The sequence below is a fragment of the Otolemur garnettii genome, unplaced genomic scaffold (assembly GCF_000181295.1).
Source record: "Otolemur garnettii isolate 467f Iridium unplaced genomic scaffold, OtoGar3 scaffold00046, whole genome shotgun sequence".
Taxonomy (NCBI): domain Eukaryota; kingdom Metazoa; phylum Chordata; class Mammalia; order Primates; family Galagidae; genus Otolemur; species Otolemur garnettii.
In genome coordinates this window covers 13,114,481-13,122,126 of record NW_003852441.1, presented here as the reverse complement: position 1 = coordinate 13,122,126, position 7,646 = coordinate 13,114,481, and positions in this window count along the sequence as shown.

Below are 7,646 nucleotides of genomic sequence, written 5' to 3'. Positions count from 1 at the left end.
TTTTGCAGCTTTTGGCCAGGGCTGGGTTTGAACCTGCCACTTCTGGCATATGGGGCCGGCGCCCTACTCCTTTGAGCCCCCCATTTTTTTTTTTTTGCAGTTTTGGTGGGGGCCAGGCTTGAACCTGCCACCCCTGGTATATGGGGCTGGTGCCTTACTCCTTGAGCCACAGGGGCCGCCCAGAGGGAGACTCTTTCTTGAGAAAAAAAAGAAAGTTATATACCCATTCAAGGGAATTTTTTTTTTTTTTTTTGAGACAGAGTCTCAAGCAGTCGCCCTGGGTAGAGTGCTGTGGCATCACAGTGAGACTCTGTCTTGAGAAAAAAGAAAGAAAGAAAGAAAGTAGTATACCCATACAAGAAAATATCTTTTTTTTGAGACAGAGTCTCAGGCAGTCGCCTTGGGTAGAGTGCTGTGGCATCACAATTCACAGGAACCTCATACTCTTGGGTTTAAGTGATTCTCTTGCCTCAGCCTCCCAAGTAGCTGGGACTACAGGCACCTGCCACAGTGCCTGGCTATTTTTTGGTTATAGTTGTCATTGTTGTTTGCCAGGCCTGGGCTAGATTCAAACCCACCAGCTCCGGTGTATGTGGCTGGTGCCCTAGCTGCTGAGCTACAGGCGCCAAGCCATATACAAGGGACTATCATTCAGCCATAAAAAGAAATTAAGTACTGATACATGCTTCTACCACCATAGATGAACCTGAAAAACATTATGGTAAGTGAAAGAAGCCAGACACAAAAGGCTACATTCTGTAAGATTCCAAATGACCAAGATAAGCAAATTCATAGAGACAGAAAGTAGATAGTGGTTGCCAGAGGCTGGGGAGAAGGGAGAATGGGGAATAACTGCTAATGGATACAAGGTTTTCTTTGGGGGGTGATAAAAATGTTATATAGTTGTGATGGATATGTAATTCAGTGAATATAGTAAAAACTACTGAATTGTGTACTTTAAAAGGGTGAACTTTATGGTATGTGAATTATATTTCAATAAAGCTGTTTATAAAAACATAAATAAAATTAATAAAATGTTAGTACATAGAACATGAGTGAATTTCAAAAGCATTGTGCTAAAAGAAGCCAGACACTGAGAAATACAATAAGATTCCATTCAACTGTTCTAAAACAGACAAAATCAGTCTACAGTGATGGAAATCAGATCAGTAGTTGCCTGAGGCAGGGCGTGGGGAATAGATTCCCTTTAAGGGGCACACCAGGGAACATTCCAGGGTAATAAAAACGTCCTATTTTTTGATAGGATTGGCGATTGCATGGGTGTATATACTGGCTAATACTCATGAAATTGTACATGAAGATGTGTGCATGATATTGTATATGTACATTTTTACCTCAATAAAGTTCTCTTAGAAAACAAAACCCAGGCTCGGCGCCTGTGGCTCAAGAAGCTAAGGCGCCAGCTACATACACCTGAGCTGGCGGGTTCGAATCCAGCCCGGGCCCACCAAACAACAATGATGGCTGCAACCAAAAAATAGCCGGGTGTTGTGGCGAGCGCCTGTAGTCCCAGCTACTTGGGAGGTGGAGGCAGGAGACTTGCTTAAGCCCAGGAGTTGGAGGTTGCTGTGAGCTGTAATGCCATGGCACTCTACTCAGGGGGACAGCTTGAGGCTCAGTCTCAAAAAAAAGAAAAGAAAACAAAACAAAACAAAACCCAGGCAGTGCCTGTGGCTCAAAGGAGTAGGGTGCTGGCTCCATATGCCAGAGGTGTTGGGTTCAAACCCAGCCTCCGGCCAAAAACTGCAAAAAAAACCCCACATAGATTTCTCTAAGTCAGGCAATACAATGTAATCAGCAGTACATCTTAACATTTCCAGTGTGGTAGCACCCTGAGGGAATGATGATAAACCATTTACAGGCTCGGCGCCTATAGCTCAACCAGCTAAGGCGCCAGCCACGTACACCTAAGGTGGCGGGTTCGAATCCCCAGCCCGGACCCGCCAAACAACAATGACGGCTGCAACCAAAAAATAGCCGGGCGTTGTGGCGGGCGCCTGTGGTCCCAGCTACTTGGGAGGCGGAGGCAGGAGACTCGCTTGAGCCCAGGAGTTGGAGGTTGCTGTGAGCTGTAATGCCACGGCACGCTACCCAGGGGGAGAGCTTGAGGCTCTGTCTCAAAAAAAAAAACCATTTACACAGCTTTACTTGAGGGCACTTGAGACCTTGGCTAGGGTGCTCTGAGCCTGAGGCTCTGAGCCTGGGCTCTGGCCACCCCCAGACCTGGCTGAGGGTATCAGTGACTGTGTACATGCTTGGGACGCTCAGTGTGCTGATTAAGAGAGTAGACTTTGGGGTCAGATTGATTCTGGATAAGGAGTGTGAGGGGTCATGGTTTCTGTTTGGCTGATAACTGTCTGTGTGACCTTGGGCAGATTTATTTAATTCTCAGTGCCTCCCTTTCCTCATCTGTAAAATTAAGATAGTAATAACAGTTACCTCAAAAGATCATCGATATGATTAAATGAGAGAATATGTAAAAAAAATTCAGGGCATTTACCTGGTACAGCTTAATTAATCAGTTACAACCATCTTTATAATGGGATAAGAGCTATCAGACCATTTAATGAGAACATAAAGATCTATCTGCTTAACTAGTAAAGTTTCTCATTCTAAAAAAAATTCTTTAAAACTTTACATCTTGAGCACTTCAGTTCTCATTCTAAAATACGAACAGATCCCCAGCAGCGTCCAGTCTGGCACCAAATTGTTGGGTTTTGTGCTGAACTTTCACTGCATCTGTTCCAGCATCTCTGTGTCTGTCTCTGCCATACTACCCCTCCCAGTCTCTTCCTGGTTCTCTATTCCGATCAGAGAGAACCCCCAAGTTAAGGGGGCACAAAAGAATAGGTGTTTGAATGGGAGCATCCCCCCACCCTTCCCCCTCCCTTCTCTCCTCCTTCCATCCCTGGCGCCTATAATCACCGGGCGGTCTGAGGCTCTGAGGCTAAGTGGTAGTTTTGTCCATGGTGGGGGGGCTTGGGAACCACACCCCTGCCCCTGGGGCCCTCCTGGCCATTCCCTGCATCTCGGCCTTCTCCACTATTGAAATGGGTCTGAAGGGGGCATGGTGTTTCCCATGGTGCGGGTGCCGGAGACAGCGGAGGACTGAAAGAGGTGCAGGTACAGGGATGGACTGAAGGAAAGGGGGCTATTGGGCAGACAGACTTGCATTGGGAAGAAAGATAAATGCTCAGACCAGCAAAGGGAAAAAGGATCATCTTTTTCCCAGGTAGGAGGTGGATCCCTCAAGCCTTCACAAAACTGGCTAAACACTTTGTAGGGCCCAGTACAAAATGAAAAAGTAGAGCCTCTTGTTAAAAATTTAAGAATTTCAAGATGGTGACAGCAGAGCACTATGCAACCATGGCAGCCCTTCTGAGTAGGGAGGACCCTGTGCAGTTGCACAGGTGGCAATGCCTGTGAGCTAGCTTTACTTGCTGGGCAACATACCCTCTTCATTCCCCTGTTGCTTCCACCAGCACTCCTCACCAGTCCCCAGGTCCCTAAGTGTCTTCCCTAGCTTGGTTCTTCCTCAACCCCAGGTGGGGGTGGGGTTGAACTCTGACCTACAACTTTCTTCTCTTTCTCTGGCCTCCCTTTTAGGCCTGGGTCCTGCTGTCCCTCCAGATCCCAGCCCAGCAACAGCTCCCACTGTGGCTGAGGGAGGGATACCCTTACCGGAGGCTGGTGCCTACTTCAGCAGGAAAGCCCGACTCTCCTTCCGCCACCAGCTGCATGATATAGCATCAGCCAATGACTCCACTATTTGAAAGGGACAACCAAGGGCTGAAACTCCAGGAAGGCTTGGCAACCTTCCTTCCCTACATTTCTGCGATCCCATTGTCTGGCTCCCTGGGTCCCTCATAACCCTTTCATTAAATACCTTCAGAGTTGCCCAGTGTTGTGTGTATGTGGGTGTGGAGGGGGTTGGGTTGGGGAGCAGACAGAGGTGGGTGCAAGGTGCTGCCCTGGGTTAAGGGGCTGAGATGGGAAGTGTTGCATGGGGTAGGAGTGGGGACACAGGAATGATGAATACAAGGCAGCTGATCTAATGCAGAGCCCAGGTGTGGCTAGGAGGAAAGTAGGAGTTTCCAGAAGTCAGGCTTCAGAGTTGAGTATGGCGTGCAATTCAGGGAGGCTGGGGGCTAGGCTAGACAGAAGATGGGGTTAGAGACCATGTTGATTCAATAAATATTGAGTGTCTACCCTCTCCCAGGCATTGAAGATGTATCAATGAACTAAGAAGAAAGAATTCTCTTCTCACTGTGCTTTCTACAAGGGGAAAGTAGACAATAATATACAAGTAAACAAGCACGACAATATGAAATAGTAATAAGTGCTATAAACAGGGTTTCTGGGAGGTTGAGGAGGGTGGATCACTTGAGCTCAAGAGTTTGAGAATAGCCAGAGCAAGGGTGAGATCCTACTTCTACTAAAAATAGAAAAACAAGCTGGTCCTTGTGTCTGGCGCCTATAGTCCCAGCTACTAGAGAGGCTGAGGCAAGAGGATCTTTTGAGCCCAAGGGTTTGAGGTTGCTGTGAGTTATGGTGCTATAGCACTCTATGGAGAGCAACAAAGTGAACCTTTGTCTCAAAAAAAAAAAAAAAAAAGAAAATTAAACAGGGTAATGTGTTAGGGGAAGGGTAGTATTTCTTTAATTTCATATGATCAGGAAAGGTCTTGCTGATAAGGTGACATTTGAGCTGAGACCTGAATGATGAACAGTCACATGAAAACCGAGGGATGATGCCAGCAATGGACATCCACCAATTCTAACAAATGTATAGCTCTGGTGCTGGATGTTGGTCTTGGGGGAGGCTGTGCATCTGTGGGGACAGGGGACATATGGAAAATCTCTGTACCTTCCACTCAATGTTGCTATAAACCTAAAACTGCTCTAAAAAATAAAGTAAATTAAAAAAATAGTTATGCAGCCTGGCAGGGTAGCTCATGCCTGTAATCCTAGGACTCTGGGAGGACAAGGTGGGTTGATTGCCTGAGCTCACAGGTTTGAGACCAGCCTGAGCAAGAGTCAGCCTCCATCTCTAAAAATAGCCAGGCCTTGTGGCAGGCACCTGTAGTCTCAGTTACTTGGGAGGTTAAGGCAAGAGAATCCCTTGAGCCCAAGGGTTTGAGGTTGCTGTGAGCGATGATGCGACACTCTACTGAGGGTAACAAATTGAGACTCTGTCTCAAAAAAAAAAAAAAAAATTACAGAAGAGCAGTCCCAGGCAGAAAACACAGCCAGTGGCAGCACAAAACTTTGCCCAGGAGTTCTAGGAAACAGAAAAAAAAGCTAGCAACCCGACTGTCAAGATTAGGGGAACTGTTAGGTCTTCTAATGTAGGCCATGGCAAGGAACCAAAATATTACTCTAGGTGGAATGGGAAGACATTGAAGACTGTTAAGCAGCGAAAGAACAAAGCATCACATTCACAAAGAACACTTTGGTTGCTATTTGGGGAAAGGATGGTATAAAGGCAAATGTATAAGGAGCAAGGCCATTAAGGAGTTTGATATCATCCTCTAGGCAAGAGGTGATGGTGGCTGGAATAAAGACATTGTATGGAGATGATGAGAGGTAATGGATTCTAAATATGCTTTCAGAGTTTTCAGACCAGGTATGGTGGCTCATGACTGTAATGCTAGCACTTTGAGAGGCTAAGATGGGTGGATTGCTTGAGCTTAGGAGTTCAAGACCAGCCTGAGAAAGAGATCCTGTCTCTACTAAAAATAGTAAAACTAGCCAGGTGTTGTGGCTAGTGGGACTATAGGACTACATGCCTATAGTCCCAGCTACTTGGGAGGCTGAAGCAAGATTTCTTGAGCCCAAAAGTTTGAGGTTGCTGTGAGCTATGATGATGCCATGGCACTCTGCCTAGGGCAATAGAGTAAGGTTCTGTCTCAAGAAAAGTTTTCAGAACATACTGCCCTTATTGAATGTGGAGTACAAGGATCAAAGATTGACTTGGCACCCGTAGCACAGTGGTTATGGTGCCAGCCACATACACTGAAGCTGGCAGGTTCAAACCCAGCCCAGGCCGGCTAACCAACAATGACAACTGCAACAAAAAATTGCTGGGTGTTGTTGTGGGCGCTTGTATTCACAGCTACTTGGGAGGGTGCGGCAAGAGAATCACTTGAGCACATGAGTTTGAAGTTGCTATGAACTGTGATGCCACAGCACTCTACTGAGGGTGACATAGTGAGACAAAAAAAAAAAAAAAAAAAAAGGATCAAAGATGGATGCCTTGAGATAGGGAGGACTGAAGGAACAGGTTTTAGCACAAAAATCAAAAGTTCTACATTTTATTTAAGTTAGAGGTACATGTTTGGGGTCAGAGATCCTTCTCTACTCTTCTTCACTTAATGTAACAGTGTTCTACCTCCTAAGGAAGCCTTCTTCCTACCTACCCTCTGAAACCTTCTAAGGGAGGACATAATCTAGAACATTTTCAAATGTTGCTTCCACAGTTCCTCGAGCCACAGACTGGAGAAAAGAAGACTACAGGAAGACCAAGAATGTGTTGTATCAATGGGATATACCACTGAGCTCCTTTAGGTGCCTGGCTTGAGTGAGCACAACTTCAGAGGGGCCAGAGAGCTCATTTTCAGCTTCCCATTCAAGGGGGTGAGGATTGCCTTATTATTACATTCTCTATGGGAATAGTGGTTTTCAGAGCTGGCCAAAAGCATTTCTAGTGGCTTCCCTCTTCTACTCAGCATTCACCTTAATTCCATGTGCAGGCTAGGCTGGGTTTTCTCCCAAAAGCCAAGGAAGTCAAACTGTTGCACTGATCACAAGATGAGGTAACAGAGTAAGTGTGAAGAGAGAAGACCATGAGGTTGGGTTGGAGAAGAGTCCTGACAGGCCTCTTTGTTTACTTGCCCTGGCAATGGAGGCTTATTCTTACTCTGTAGCCTTTATCTTGCTCCTACTCTGTAAACCTACCTTTCTCGTCCTCAATAAACTTTGTTCCAAGCTCGCCTTAAAAAAAAAGGGGATGGCAGGGCACAGTGGCTCATGCCTGTAACGCCAGCACTTGGGAAGTTGAGGCGGGTGGATTGTCTGAACTCACGGGTTCCAGATCAGCCTGAGCAAGAGTGAGACCAAGTCTCTAAAAATATAGCTAGATGTTATGGCTGGCACCTGTAGTCCCAGCTACTTGGGAGGCTGAGGCAAGAGAATTGCTTGAGCCTAAGAGTTTGAGGTTGCTGTGAGCTACAACACCATAGCATGAGGGCAACAAAGTGAGACTGTCTTCCTCCCACCTCCAAAAAAAGTACTGGCAGGAAGCAGGGTGAGGGAAGGTGGCCTCAATATCAGCTAGAATTCTGAGTTCCACCTTGGGCTTGAACAGGCAGCAGGTAATGCTGGTAGCCCCCACATCACCCATACTCTGCTGGCTCAAGAACCTGGATATGGTGGGAAAGAAAGTTTGCTGGAAGATGGTCTGGAGAGGTTTGAAAACCACCCATGGAAAGGTTTCATGAGGAATGAAGCATGCATAAACTCCCTTCATCTCCTCTCTAACTCTCTCTGAGATCAGTGTAATAGTCTGTAGTCTGTGGGCCAGATAAATTCATGCTTGAGGTCAAGGAAAGATTTCCAAAGCACAGA